Source organism: Eubalaena glacialis, chromosome 11, assembly GCF_028564815.1.
Source record: "Eubalaena glacialis isolate mEubGla1 chromosome 11, mEubGla1.1.hap2.+ XY, whole genome shotgun sequence".
Classification (NCBI taxonomy): domain Eukaryota; kingdom Metazoa; phylum Chordata; class Mammalia; order Artiodactyla; family Balaenidae; genus Eubalaena; species Eubalaena glacialis.
Window position 1 is genome coordinate 5,299,562 of NC_083726.1, and position 13,661 is coordinate 5,313,222.

A 13,661-nucleotide genomic window follows, 5' to 3' on the forward strand; every position below is an offset into this window, starting at 1 on the left:
ACTGAGAGGCTCTGCGTATGCCAATTGTCCTGATTATCGTTGTTGTTATTATTCTGCGGCCGCCGTGGGGAGTGCTGGGCTGTGTGGAAATTAGGCCTCCAGCTCAGGGTGCTTGGCTCAACCTACCAATTTGCACCATATTAATTCTCATCATCTGTGTGCTGGGTTTGAGAGGCCGGTGAGACGCAGGGAGGCCACGAGAGCCGCCGCCAGCTGTGGCAGAATCCAAACCTGGGACAGACACGGGGGATGGAGCTGTCACCTCGTATAAGCTGATGCCTCGAAGGTTTGGAGCGGGGGTGAGTGCCCCGGAAGTAAGGGTGGGGGTCTCTCACTCCACCCCAAAAGAACTCCTCTGCCTTCTGCCATCAGCCTCGTGCTGTGCCTCCCTAAGCCAGGAGGCTGAGGCCGGAGTCATCCCAATTCAGAGATGAGGAAACCGTCTTCGAGAGGTGAACGGATCTGCCCAAGGCCACCAGCTGGCACGCAGGGAGCCAGGATTCAAGCCCGGGGGCTGTGAAGCCAGGGGTCTCTCAGTCACCAGCTCCTCCTGCCACCCGGGAGCTGGGGTCGCAGTGCATCACCTGTCTTCTCGGCTTCTCACCTGTGAAACCGTTACAGTGACAGATAGGATACCGGCTCCTACCCCATAGGCTTGTTATGACTGAGACCAGAGCCTGGTGCCACCTGAGCGGAGGTTATTATCAGTGACAGTGTACAGATGAGGAAACTGAGGGTCCAGGAGGCCAAGGGCACACTGACTCCCCTGGGGTCTCTTGTTTTCCAGCTTTGGGAAGGGTGATTGGGTGTCCGTCCCCCTACCCCTTCCACACCAACCCTTCCTAGTTCCTGCTGCCCTTTTGCAGCAGACATGTTCCCAGGAACCCTGGTCCACACAGCGGTTCCTGACTCCTGGGCACCAGCAGGCTCTGAGTCTTAGGGTCCAGAGGCAGGCAGGTCTGCAAAGGGGGTGGGGGGTCTTCCGAGTTTTGCCGTTTCCCTGGGATTGATTTCTGTTGCCTTAATCAGCTGCCCCAAGCAAGTAGCAGGGCCCTTGCTGCCAACTCTCTCCAGATTGATGGGAACGGTGTCTTTTCTTCCCCATTTTGAATTTTCTAAAATGTGGAATTTGCAACTGTGCGTAAAACATTGGTTGACATCTCCGCAATATCCACACAAGCAGCTATCGGGGGTGTATTTAAAGAAACAGAAACACTTGGGAACATGTAGGTGCTGAACTTGAGTACGGGGAACCGTGATGATCCATAACGTGCCTGATGAGAGACCCAGGCTGCTCTCTGAACAGCACACGTGGGGCAGGGCCACTCGTGGGGACGTGGGGGAACAGGGTTCAGAACACAGGGGGCCTTGAATGCCAAACCAGGGGCTCAGACATCACCCTGAGAAGATGCAGCCATGGAAGGTCTGCAGGCAGAGGGGTGGCTAAGTCAGGTTGTACAGTACAAAGACCAGCCCAGGGGTCTGCAGGGGGAGGGATGGGCCGTAAAGACCTTCACCCCCTAAAAATAAAGGAATTGGCACAAACGGTTGCTGGGTATATTGGTTTCTCTGTGGCTTGTAACAAATTTAGCAGCTTAAAACCGCGCCCATGTATTATCTCACAGTTCCGTGGGGCAGAGTCAGGGCGGGCTCCGCGAGTTCTCTGCTTAGGGTCTCACGAGGTGGAAATCAAGCCATCAGCCAAGCGGGGCTCTTAGGGGAGGGTCTGGGGAGACTCCAGGCTCCTTCAGGGTGCTGGCAGAATGCAATTCCTGTGGTTGCAGGACTGAGGCCCCTGGTTTCTTCCTGGGTGTTGGTTGGGGGCTGCTCTCACCTCCCTGCCCTGAGACCCCTCCATCTCAGCGCCAGCCTCCCTGATGTCAAATCCCTCCTTTGGCCGCCATCTCTTTGACTTCCTTTTCTGCTGACAGCGGGGAAAAAAGTCTCCGCTTTCAAAGGCCTCCCGTGATTGGCTTAGGCACGCCAGATAACCTCCTTATCTCCTGATCTTACTAATCAACAGATTAATAACCTTAATTACATCTGCAAAACCCCTTTTGCCACAGTGGAGTAACAGCAGGGGGAAGGTGATGGGGCCCTCTTGGAACTGGGTCTGCCACGCGCCTTTCTGATGCAGACAGAAGCTCCGTTTCCTCCCGGCTTGGAGGGCTGTAGGTAGTTCTGCCGGGCATCCTCGCAGGGCCAGAGTAGAAACTATGTCACACCCAGGGCCAGGAGGGAGGCGGGCAGGAGTCGGGAGGAGGCCCCCGGTGAGTTTACAGCCCCGGGCCCAGCGTAAGTTGGAGTCAACGGGGTGTGTCTGGTCAAGGAGGCTTCTGGACCAGATGACCTACTGGTCTCCCAAACCTCCAGGACAACAGTCAGCCAGAGCAGCGGGTTCCACACAGGGAGCAGCTCCTGTGTGTCTGGACTGGTAGAGTCAAAAGTCACAACATCTCACAGAAGAGTGAACTGAGATGGAGAGCACGGCCCGGGCCACCGTGGGCTGCCAGCTCAGTGCCCGGCTCCAGAGCCAGTGTTCCTAACCACTGGGCCGCCCTGCCACCCACGAGGCCCAGCCCTGCAGCCACGGGGAGGCTGCGGCTCTGCTGCCACACGTAGCTCCCACGGCCAGTTGGGAGAGCGGAAGCAGCAAGGGCATAAGGATGGCTGTGACCTAAGCCTCGTGCTTCAGAGGGGCAGGGCTGGGCAGCAGGGGCCCAGCCGGGGTCGGGCTCCTCCAGGGGCCTGTCTCCTCCCAGGTAAACGGGGTGTAGCTAATGCCTTCCAGCGGCAGGCAGGCCACAGCCTGGGAACCTCAGCCTCTTTGGATTGAGAGGGAAGCAGGCTCAAAGAGCCGAGCCTCTTGCCCACCACCTCCATCCACTTCCTCGAGCGGCCGGCTGGCCCAGAACACGAGCCCCCAGGCCAGGCCAGCAGTTCAAACTCCAGTTTGGCCACATCCTCCATGGGTGACTTGGTGGCGGGGGAGCCCCAGTTCCTTGTCTTGAATTTGGGAAATGGGGGCTTGGAACCCTGAGATCTTGGGCTGGAGGAGGAGGGACTTAGGGGGTTCCTGGGAGGGGGAGGGCTGCTCCCCAGAGGGAGGTGGGGGATGCTGATGCAGAGGCAGGGTGCCAGCTGGTCGCGGCCCCTCCCCCTGCCCACCCCAGAGTCTCCCTCCCCGCTTCCCAAAGGGGCTCACGGGCGTGGACCTCGGCTGCCCCCAACTTCTAATTAAATGGCAGCAACTTTGACGTGGCAGGTGATCTTCTCGGGAAGCCTGGCTTTAAATTTAGCTCCCTCCCCAGCCAGCCCTTTGAAAAGGCTGCTCTCGGCGGAGAGCGGAGGGAGAGAGCGTGAGTCATCCCCCAGGCCGCCAGCCCGCCCCGGGTGAGCAGCGTTTGCGGGGAAGCAGGCCTCCCGAAGGCAGAGACATAGTAAATAGGGAAGGGATTAAAGGCGACGGAGAGCGTGGAGCACCCGGGCACCTTGACTCACAGTAGATGCTCAGAAATGGGGGCAACGTTTCCCACGCGGTCTGGGTAATTACCTGCATAGCCCCGCCCCCCTCCACCTCTCCCCCAGCCCCGGCCGGAGTGGAGACACACATGTTTGTTGAATGGGTCCACGCAGGCTGGTCTTCATGCTGGTCTCCGCTGATTCCCTCAGCGGCCCTACCAGCCCAACCGGTCCTGATCCCAGATGCACAGAGTGTGGGAGGCTGAAAATGCCCCCCACCCCCAAAGAGACCCCCGTCCTAATCCCCGGAACCTGGGGACCTTACCGTATATGGCAACAAGCAAGGAGCTTCGTAGATTTGATTAAGGTCAGGATCTTGAGATGAGAGATTATCCTGGATTATCTGTGGGCCTTAAATGCAATCACAAGTGTCCTGAGAGGGGGCAGGGGGCTCCGACACACACAGAGGAGCAGCCACGTGAAGACGGGGCAGAGAGAGGCGGGAAGATGCTGGCCTTGAAGGTTGGCGTGACGCGGCCACAAGCCAAGGATGCCAGCAGCCACCAGGAGCTGGAAGAATTCTCCCCTAGAACCTCCCAGGGAGGCAGCCCTGTCCACACCTTCAGCCCAGTGAAAATGATTTGGGGATTTCTGGCCTCCAGAACTGTAAGAGAATAAATATACGTTGTTTTAAGCCACAAGTTTGTGAATATTGGTTATGGCAGCCCCGGGAAACCAGTGCACAGGAGTTGGGAGAAGTGAACTTGCCCAAGGTTACACAGCTGGTGAATGGCCAAGCTGAGATTCAACCCTAAGTCCGACCAGTTCCAAAACCCGCACATTTTTCTGCCCACGCTACCACCTCCTGGAAGGACAGAAGGGACACTGATGCAGATCAAGGCCCTCATTTGTTTGGGAAAATCAACAGGACTGTCTTCTCTTTGATACAGCCTCTCATTTAATCCTCATGCTGACTCGGGGGTGAGTGGAATCATTTCAATTTTGCAGATGAGGAAACTGAGGCACAGGGAGGCAAAGTGGCTTTGTCCGAGGCTGGGGAGCATGACTTTAGGGAAGGGAAGGAACAGGGCCCTGGGAGCACACTGAGGGCAGCCCAGCCTAGCACAGAGGACGGTCAGCTCTCAACCCAGTCCCAGCCGCCTCCAGCACTGGGCCCTTCGGTCTGTTTCTTAACCTCCTTGGTCCTTGGTTTCCATCATCCCATGGGATGATCATGGTCCCCGCTCTTGGGAGGGTTTGCAGAAGCTGGGTGAAGTGCTTCATATCCTGCCTCATTTAATCTGCGAAACATCTTGTGAGGGAGACGCTGCTGAGACCTCTTTAGGGAAGAAAACTGTCACAGGTGGGGAGCCTGGGCTTGGAAGTCGGGGGCATCTGGGCTGGAGCCCTGGTTCTATCCCTTGGCAGCTGTGTGGCTCAGGGCAGGTGCCCTAACCTCTCTGAGCCTCAGTTGCCTCACCTGTAAAACGGGGAAGACACTACCCAGCACTGTGGTGACATGTGAGTAAAATAAGTTGTATGAAGGGCTCAGCCTGGTTTCCGGGGAGGTTCAATCAACATCTGTAAAAATGGAGCCAGATCAAATGACGTGGGAGACACAGAGTTTGCACCGGTGGGATCAACCTGCCTTCCAGGGCACTCAAGACCACTCTCCTTAACCCTGAACGACATAAACCATCCTCATTGCCATCCCCTCCGCGGGCCGTTGAAGAGGCTGCAATGTCCCCCCACATGTCCTTCTTTACCACCAGAGGTCACTGGGCCAGGGACGGGTGGGGGTGAAGGTGGGGAAACTGAGGCTTAGTGAGGTTGGCTCACTGGCCCCAGGCCACACAGTGAGTCTAGCACGGGGTTGTCCTGCAAGTGAGGGGTGAAATGGGGGCGGGGGGGGCCTGCTGTGGAGGAGAGGTGGAGAGAAGGGGGCCCGGAGCAGGAGAGGGGTACCACCTCCTGGGGAAGTCGGGTTTTCTCATTGGAAACTGGACAGCAGATCTTGTCTGATGTGAAGGATTCTCCTGCCCAAGTCTGACCCTGCCATGGACCACCTCCGCCTGACCCTGACTTTGACCACCTCCAGCGGGGGTGGGGGGGGGGAGGCTGGCTGGAAGGAATGTCTTGCTTAGCACCGCAGGGGGAGGGGCACTGGAGGTGGGGCCCTCCAGTGGCAGGCTGCGGGAGGGGAGGCAGGAGGGGCTGCCAGGACAGCGGCCACCTGGCTGGAGCGGGTCTGGTGTTCCCGCAGGGAGGGGCTGGGGAAGCCCGCCTCCCCAACAGCCGGGCCCGGCCGAAGGCTGGGGAGCAGCCAGGAAGGAGGCAGGTGAGCTCGTGCGGTGGGGCTGGGGAGACAGAGAATCAGAGATGGGGTGCCGGGAGGAGGAGAGAAAGAAGAAAGGGAAGGAACAGAAGGAAAAGAGGGAGGAGAGGGGGAAAAGGAAAGGAAAAGTAGAAAGGAAGGAAAGGAGTGGGGGGAGAGGAAAGAAAAAAGAGTGAGAAGAGAGTGAAGCACAAAAGAAAGGAAGGAAGAGATTGCAAAAGGGAGAAAACGAAGACAACACACACGGGGAGAGAGCGCGCGAGAGGGGAGGAAGAGATTGCGAAAGAAAAAAATGAGAAGAGGAGGGCGAGAGAGAGAGAGAGAGAGGGAGAGAGAGAAGAGAAAGAGAGAGGGAGGGAGGGAGAGAGGGAGGAGGGCGCCGCGGGCGCTGGGGAGGGAGCGCGGCGCGGCGGCGGCGAGGGCAGGACGGCCGGGCGCCGCGAGCGGGGAGAGGGGGCAGCAGAGGGCGAGCGGCGAGCGGCAAAGAGTGAAGTGGGCACCGCGGCTGCGGCGGCGAGCGCGGGGCCGGCGAGCATGAGCGCGGCGGCGGCGGCGGGCGCGGCGCAGGGCTCGGGGCCGACGGGCTGGCGGGCGGCGCGGGCCGCCCAGTAGCGGCGGGCGCGCGGCGGGGCGGCCGGCGGGGCATGCGGCCGGCGGCCGGTCCGCGAGCCGGAGCGCCAGCCCGAGCCCGCGCCCCGCGCGCCTAAGAGCGGGCGCTCTCCCGGCGCCGGCCCCGGAGCCCCGAGTCCCCGCGGCCCCGCAGCCCCCGGAGCTGGGACAACTGTTGCGGCGGCGGCGGGGGCACCGCGGGGGCGTGAGCGGCCCCGCGCCCCGGTAGGCGGCTCAGCCCCGCGGGCGCCGGCTCCCGGCGGCGGAGCAAGGAGCGAGCGGGCGGCGGGCACAAGGTGAGCGGCGCCCCGGGCGGGCCGGGCGGGGACCGCGCGGGGGAGGGGCGCGCCGGGCCAGGGTCGGGGCGCGGGGGTGGGGGAAAGGGGTCGGGGCGGAGCTCCTGGCGGAGGAGGGTCCCGGCGAGTGGGGGGCGGGTCTTCGGCGCCCCGGCTTCCGAGAAGGTGTGCGGGCGCCCGGGGCGGGGAGGGGTGGGCCCCCTGGGAGAGGTGAGTTCGGTGCATCGGGGGTCCCGGGTGCTGTGGAAAGGGGGGGGTACGCCCGGGGAAGACTCTGGGGGCAGGAGCCGTGTCGGGCAGCCGGTGCCCTGGCATTGCGGTCCGCGCCAGGGCTCGCCAAGGTCGGGGTCGCTGGACCTTGGAGAGGACCGGGCCCGGGTCCGAAGACCAGTCCAGGGCGCACCGTGCAGGGACGCGGCAGCTGCGACCGGCATCCGCGTCCGAGGTGGGGTCCGGCGTCCGAGGACCAGTCCTGGAGCTGAGCGAACCGGGAGCCCCGCGCGCGCCGGGCAGGGTTCCGGAGCCACGCTGGGGACCCGACCGGTTCCGGGGGTCCCAGCTGGGCGGCGCGGGCTACCAGGAAGACCCCTCCAAGTGCGTGCCCCTCGCTCCCCACCCGCCGCGTGGCCCCAGTGGAGCCGCCGCCGCCTCCCGGGGCCGAATCAATATTGATCCCGCGCCTGGGGCCGGGTGGCCCCGCGGCGGCCTCCGAAGTGCCTTAGCTCCAGCGGTTGCCATGGCAACGAGACCCCAAGCGTCTTCAGGTTATATTTATTCTAATTATTATTATCACTGTTAGTATTAGTATTTGTTACTCAGCCAGAGGAAACCAGAAAGGAGGAAAAAAAGCCAGCGCGTCCTGGCGCCTCCAACTGTCATCTCTTTAGAGAGAACTGATGCTGGCTGGTGGGTCAGGCCGGTCCGTCTGGGTCTGGTGCCCTGTGCAGTTGCCGGGGTGGCACCCCTGGGGCGGTGGGGCTGGGAAGGGGAGTTATATAATCTGCCGTGGGAGTGTGTCTGTGGGCCTCTTGTGTCTACCCTGCCTCTGTCGGCCTCTCTGATCCCTTGGCTTAGTGACTGCTCCTCCCGCCCAATGGAGCCCAGGGAGCCCAGGCCGGGATGGGAAGAGCAGAAAGTGCCTTGCACCAGGAATCACACCCGGCGGCCTCCAGCCCTCTCTCCCCCGGCTGTGTGACCTTGAGCAAGGCGCTTGACCCCTCTGAGCCTCTGTTTCCCCATCTGTAAAGTAGCGTGGGCGCCATTCCCACCTCTGAAGGTTGCTGCGAGGTCACACCGAGAAAGCTCTGTGAGTTCTGACCGTGTGACCCTAGGCAGATGCCTGTCCTTCTCTGGGCCTGTTTCCAAGTCTGTGGAATGAGGGCCTGGACCCCAGGGTGTCTTTAGTCACCGGCGTCCTGTGACTTTCACTCCGGGCTGCAATTGAAATACTGTTGAGCCAGCAAGTTGCGTTCAGACCAGGCTTAGGGGAGCTCCTCCGTCACCCCCTGTTCCCTCACCTGTCAGGTGGTCTGAAGGTGGCGGGGAAACAGGCAGCCCAGCCTCGGTCCTTGGTGTCAGCCAGGACAATACCCATGCTGGTCAGGGTCGCCCGGGATTGGGGGTCGGTCCCCCACCATCCCCTAGACCTGTGACTGCTCAGGGTGGGACACCTCCCTGCACGAATCCATCTCCCCAGAGAGGCTCTTGGCTGTGCCTGTCCCGGCTGGGGGTTGAATGTGGAGCAGGAGAAAGAGGTGGCCAGAAAGTTCGCTGCAACTGGGCAGCCCGAGCGCCTCATGGCTCCAGCTGAAAGCCCCAGGGAGGGGTTTCTGCCTGTTTCTTAACTGTCACCATCACACTGAATTCTTGACTCTGTCTCAGGCATCTGGGAGGTATGATGGGGAAGCTGGGGGAGCAGATTGGCTTGGAGCCATGTGGGGGGTGTGTGTGTGTGTGTGTGTGTGTTGTGTGTGTGTTGTGTGTGTGTGTGTGTTGTGTGTGTGTGTGTGTGTGTGCGCGCGCGCGCATCCCACCCCCGCTCTCCCAGGCCACCAGCCTGGAACTTATGGGGCAGCTGGATTGGACAGGATGGGTGGGGGCAGGGCGAGTGCTGCTTAGACCTTTGTGAGTGAGAGAGAAAGGGAGTGAGGCCTGTCCCGAGGGAGATCAGGAGACCGGAAGAGAGCCACTCCCTCGGTCCCAGTCATCCATCCATCCCTCCATTTATTCATTCTTTCACTCACTCCCCTTCTTCAGCCAACTCATCGAGCCCCCATGTCTGCTGCTGAAGGGCATCAGCTCTGCTCTTGGCAGCTTTTAAGGAAACAGCCCCCGACAAGCCAGTGGGGATGGAGCCCTGCCTGGGGGAAGCTGAGTGGGAGGGGTGCAGGTGGGGAGCATCTTCCCAGAGAGCCTGAGGTGGGTTCGGGGCTGGGGGAGCCTGGTTCGGAAGGCAGGCCTGAAGCAGCCAGAAGAAGAGAGGAGCAGCAGTGTTCTGGGCAGAGACCCTCCGCGGGCACACAGGGGGCAGGGAGGGAGGCATCTCGAGGACCGGTGGGCGGGGCTTGGAGGAGGTGGGGCAGGGAGGGGCTGCGGCAGGAGTGAGCAGGGGACGGTGGTGCAGCTGGAGCAGGGCTAGGGCAGGAGATCTGGGCACCACCACCACCCAGCCTGGGTGTGGGTTAGATAGTGGGGGTGGGGCAGGGAGGAGGGGCGGATGGTCAGGTTCAGCACTTGGACACGTCCATGGCCCGTGGGTGGAGCCTGTGATTGGGGTGGGCAGAGGGAGGTTTGCGAGAAGGAGAAGAAGAGTCTGGTTTCCAGCTCTCTGGGGCAATCGGCCCAGCCCTTGCCAGATGCTCCCCCCTTCCGGCCACATGGTGGGAGAGGACTGCCTCCCCGCCAGGCCCTTGGCTGCTAGGAGGGGAAAGTAGCGAGTGGACACCAGATCGGGCTGCTTCAACTGTCCGAGTCTGTGATAAACGACTTCACTGCCATGAGCCTAAGGATGCACCTGCACAGCAACAGGATTGCACTTGACCACAAAGGCCCAGAGGCCTACTATGTGCCAGGCACCGTGCGGGGCAGGCACTGAACCCCAACATCCCATTTAGTCCTCACACCAACCCTGTGAGCTGGCCGTTATTGATTCTGTTGTACTGCTGAGAAAACAGGCTCAGAGATGTTAAAAGTAGCCCAGCTACTCTCGCGCTCCTAACCACTACACTTCACCACCTGGAGCCCCGCCCGTGCCTGACGGCAAGCGTGGTAGCCCTTCAGACACAGTGCAGCGAGCCGCTGCAGGTCTGGGTCTGCTGAATCCCACATCCTTCTCATTGTCCTGTGTTTTCTCTTTTGGTCTGATCCAGAGTGTGGCCCGTGTTAGGCTCAGATGAAAGATATCACCTCCCTTCTTGGGGATGCTCTACCTCTATAAATTCAGCCTCTTGCTTGAGCTTTTACCCAGCTGAGTCACACAACAGATTCATATTGATCTTAGAATGAACTCAGAGCCCATCTCTGGCTCTCCCAGAGTGGCTTTTCCCAGCCCAGCCACTCTTTCTAGAAGTTACTGAAGCAGTAGTCAAGCCCTAAGAACTGTGGGGCCTTGTTTCCTAAACAGTCTTCTGTAAGGTGGGGTCCTGAACATCTGGAGCCAGTGAAAGTGAGAAGGGTGACCAGGGGCCCTGCCCAGCCCGGGCCACGCTCTCCTGGGAATGCCGGGTGCCACCCACGCTGTTGGTGTCAGTCTCGCCCTGCACAGGGGCTGGCAGAGAAGAGGTCCTGTCTCCTCCTCCCTCCTTCCCCTTCCCTTTTTTTCCTTCCCTGCCTTCCCTCCTCCAGCACACACATTCCTTGACACCCCCCCATGGTTGACCCCCTAGGAAAGTAAAGAAGAGCCCAAGATCCCTCAAACCTGTCCCTAGACGTGACCAAGGCTCAGGATCTGTTTGACAACTGACTATGTGAATAAATAACTCTGAGCTGAGACCGGGGCTGTCCCAGCACCCCTGGCTCTGCTAGCGCACCCCCTCCCACACGCCAGCTTGGCCCACTTGTGACAAGCTGCCCCTTCCTTTCCCCCTTAGCTGCGAGCGGGTTGGGAATTTTCTGGAGGGCCTTCTCTGGGCATCCTGATGTTACCACTCACCAGCAAAGCCCTTGCCCTCTGAGCCTGGGTTTTCCCGTTCAGCAGTTCAGAGACTTGGTGCCTGTCTAGTGGGTTTCATGAAGGTTGTGGTGAGAAAGGGACTGCCAGAATCTTCGGTGTGAGGGCCTCCACCCTCCACATCCTGTAGCTGGGGGGAGGGGCAGATAGAGTCTGGGACCCCAGCATCTCCGAGGCCCGTGTGCTGTGCTGTGCCATGATGGTGGGAAGCCCGAAGAGCTGCTGCTTCGGGGCCTGATAGGGAGCTAGAAGCTTGTCCGCTTACCCATGTACGGATGGGGACACTGAGGCCCGAGCGGGCTGGTGGCGTGCTCAAGGTCACAGTGAACTGGGCGTCCTTGAAGGCCAAGGATGTTCGTGACATGATGCAGGCCCGGTGGGTGTCAGCCAGAGCCTCTGAAGCTGCTGCCCAGGGTGGGGGAGGCGTGTAAACAACTCCTTGGATGGAGAAATTTGCCCTGAAAACCCCGAGGCTCTCCCATCAGGAAAAGGCTTCAGAATCTCTCCCTCCCTGACCATCCAAGCGGAAAAGCAGAAGCCGAGAGATGAAATGCAAATGCCTCCTGTCCCATATTTCCGGCCATCAGACATGAATGGAGCATTTCCTTGGCATATACTGGACAGGCTGCCCCCTTCCTCCCCTGTCTGGGGCACACACTCCCGTCACCGCCCATCTGTCTGCACGCACACCTACCCCAGCAAATGCATGTAAACTCGCCTTCAAGAAATTAAGAAATAATGCGTGAGTTTCCCGAATTACACCAATTTAACACTGCATTAAGTTCTGGAATCTCTTAACAGAACCCTGGGAGGGAAAAAAATTTTTTTTTCTGTTTTTTTTTTTTTTTTTTTTGGTTCACACTCCCCTGGAAAATGAGACAAACCGTGATCTTTTAAAACCCAGCTACATAATCTGATTATTCCTTCCTGGCAAGCGTATGAGAAATGCCCGGCGGAGGGCGGAGACGGCTGCTCCGCTGAGGCTGCGAGATTTGCATTGGGAAATGGGGCTGGGAAAGTTTGTCTCTTGCGCCAGATTCGAAGCTCCTCGGCACATGATGGGCTGAAAATAAAGTGCCGCTTTCTTAGATATTGACACATATTAAAAATAAAGGCCAATTTCTTCCATAATCCAGCGCCAGAATTTCCTCCACGGCTCCCTGAGCAGGTTACCGAAACGATGGTGATTTGCTTTCACTTTGGGCTCCTTGCCTTTGTCGAGAGAATCGTCCATGTGCAGCTGGACCTATAAACCAACAGAAAACGCATTTAAGCGTTGGCTCATTCCACATTTCCGGGGCACCTACCCTGTGCCGGACATAGTGCCAGGCTCGGGGGACAAGAGACAATTAAAACAGGACCCTGCCCTGGTGGGTTTTGCGGTGTATTTGTTGGGGGCAGGAGAACAGAAGAAAAACAGTCATCTGTGAGGTCCCACCCTGCCTGAGGGGTCAGGGAGGGCTTCCTGGAGGAGGTAACTTTAGGTTTGAGTCTTGAAGGGTAGATAGGAGAGTGCCAGGCAGAAGGGGACAGAGGGCATTCAGGCAGAGGAGCAGCCTGAGGAAAGTCTTCAAGTGGGTCTCAGACAGGCATGGCCTCCCAAGGGCATCTTCAGATTTTAATGTTTGCAGGTTCCTTTATTACAAAGCCCTTTCTTGTCCATTATCTTCCAGCAACCTCAGGCAATCCCAAGGCCAACCTCCGAGTCTCCCTTTCCCTAAGGAGAACACAGCCCAGAGAGGGGAAACAGGTGGCCGGGGTCCCAGTCAGATCTCTGAAGCCCAAGACTCTGGGTCAGATGGGCTCTGTGGGGACAGCAGAGCAAGTATCAGTATCGTAAGCTGCTAAAGGGAAATTCTAAAAATTAAATCAAAGAATTACAGACACTAATACCAAAGTCTGGAAGATCCCCTTTCTCCCTCCACCTGGGCCCTGCTTCTCCTTCTCGGCTACAGCCCAGGCTGGGTTTCCGGACAGGGGTCCCAGAATGTCCATGCCAGAGCTGCCGGCTCTGAGCCTCCGTCTCTGCATCCAGAAAATCGGGGGATAGAGCCTCTCTCTGCCCATTTGCAGGAAGCCTGGCATCATCACCGAGCCCCGGAGGCCTGGCCAGTGGCGTTCCGCCTTCAGCTCAGTGGGAGTACAGCACGCCCTCCCATGGGCTTGCTTCTGAAGGGCTCTGTTGTTTAGATTTTTCCGGGAGCAGGTCGGGAATATGGCATCACCTGGGTGTCACTGCCCAGAATCTGATCCCTGGGACCATGAGGCCTTTGGGGAATGAGCAGAGCCTCTGAGCTGAGGCCCATTGTCAGGGCAAGAAGCAGAGCTGCAGGGAAGCTCCTGGTGCAGATTCCCGGGGGAGCAGCCTCGGATCCACCCTGGACAAGTCTCCCCTCTGCTTGTTCCTAACTCTGTGACCCTGGTCAAGTTACATAACCTGTGAGCCTCAGTTTCCTCATCTGGGAAATGGCTTATTGCACGAACCAGGTAAGATAAATTTGCAGCTTCGTTAGTGCATCGTGTATATTCAAAGACAGGTCAGCTCTCTGTATTCTCACTTATTAACTGTTACTCTGCCAGCATTGCTCCAGCCCTTTGGTGAAGCAGCGAGGCAGGAACCAAACCCGATCATCTGGGAATCCCCGGAGCAGGGGATTCCAAGACTGGCTGTTGATTGAGTGAGGAAATGAATCAAGTGAGCCATTAGACTGCTCTGGTGCCTGCCCAGTGCCATGGCAACCACAGAGCAGGGCAGCAAGGGAGCCAGCTCTGGAGCTCACCTGCCTGTTTT

General features: G+C 59.2%; 1 protein-coding gene across 3 annotated transcripts in view; it reads left to right on the forward strand.

Annotated features, from left to right (window-relative positions):
- Nucleotides 1–5,699: 5,699 nt before the first annotated feature.
- The window catches only part of SHISAL1 (shisa like 1), an 81,689-nt gene continuing 73,727 nt past the window's right edge, over nucleotides 5,700–13,661 (forward strand). For 2 of the 3 annotated variants that reach the window (XM_061205216.1, XM_061205214.1), the window contains exon 1: nucleotides 5,700–5,800. The gene's annotated coding sequence lies outside the window, so the exon portion shown is untranslated. Of the gene's footprint in view, nucleotides 5,801–6,601; nucleotides 6,703–13,661 lie in introns of those variants that run through there. The other variant, XM_061205215.1, reaches the window with a different exon arrangement.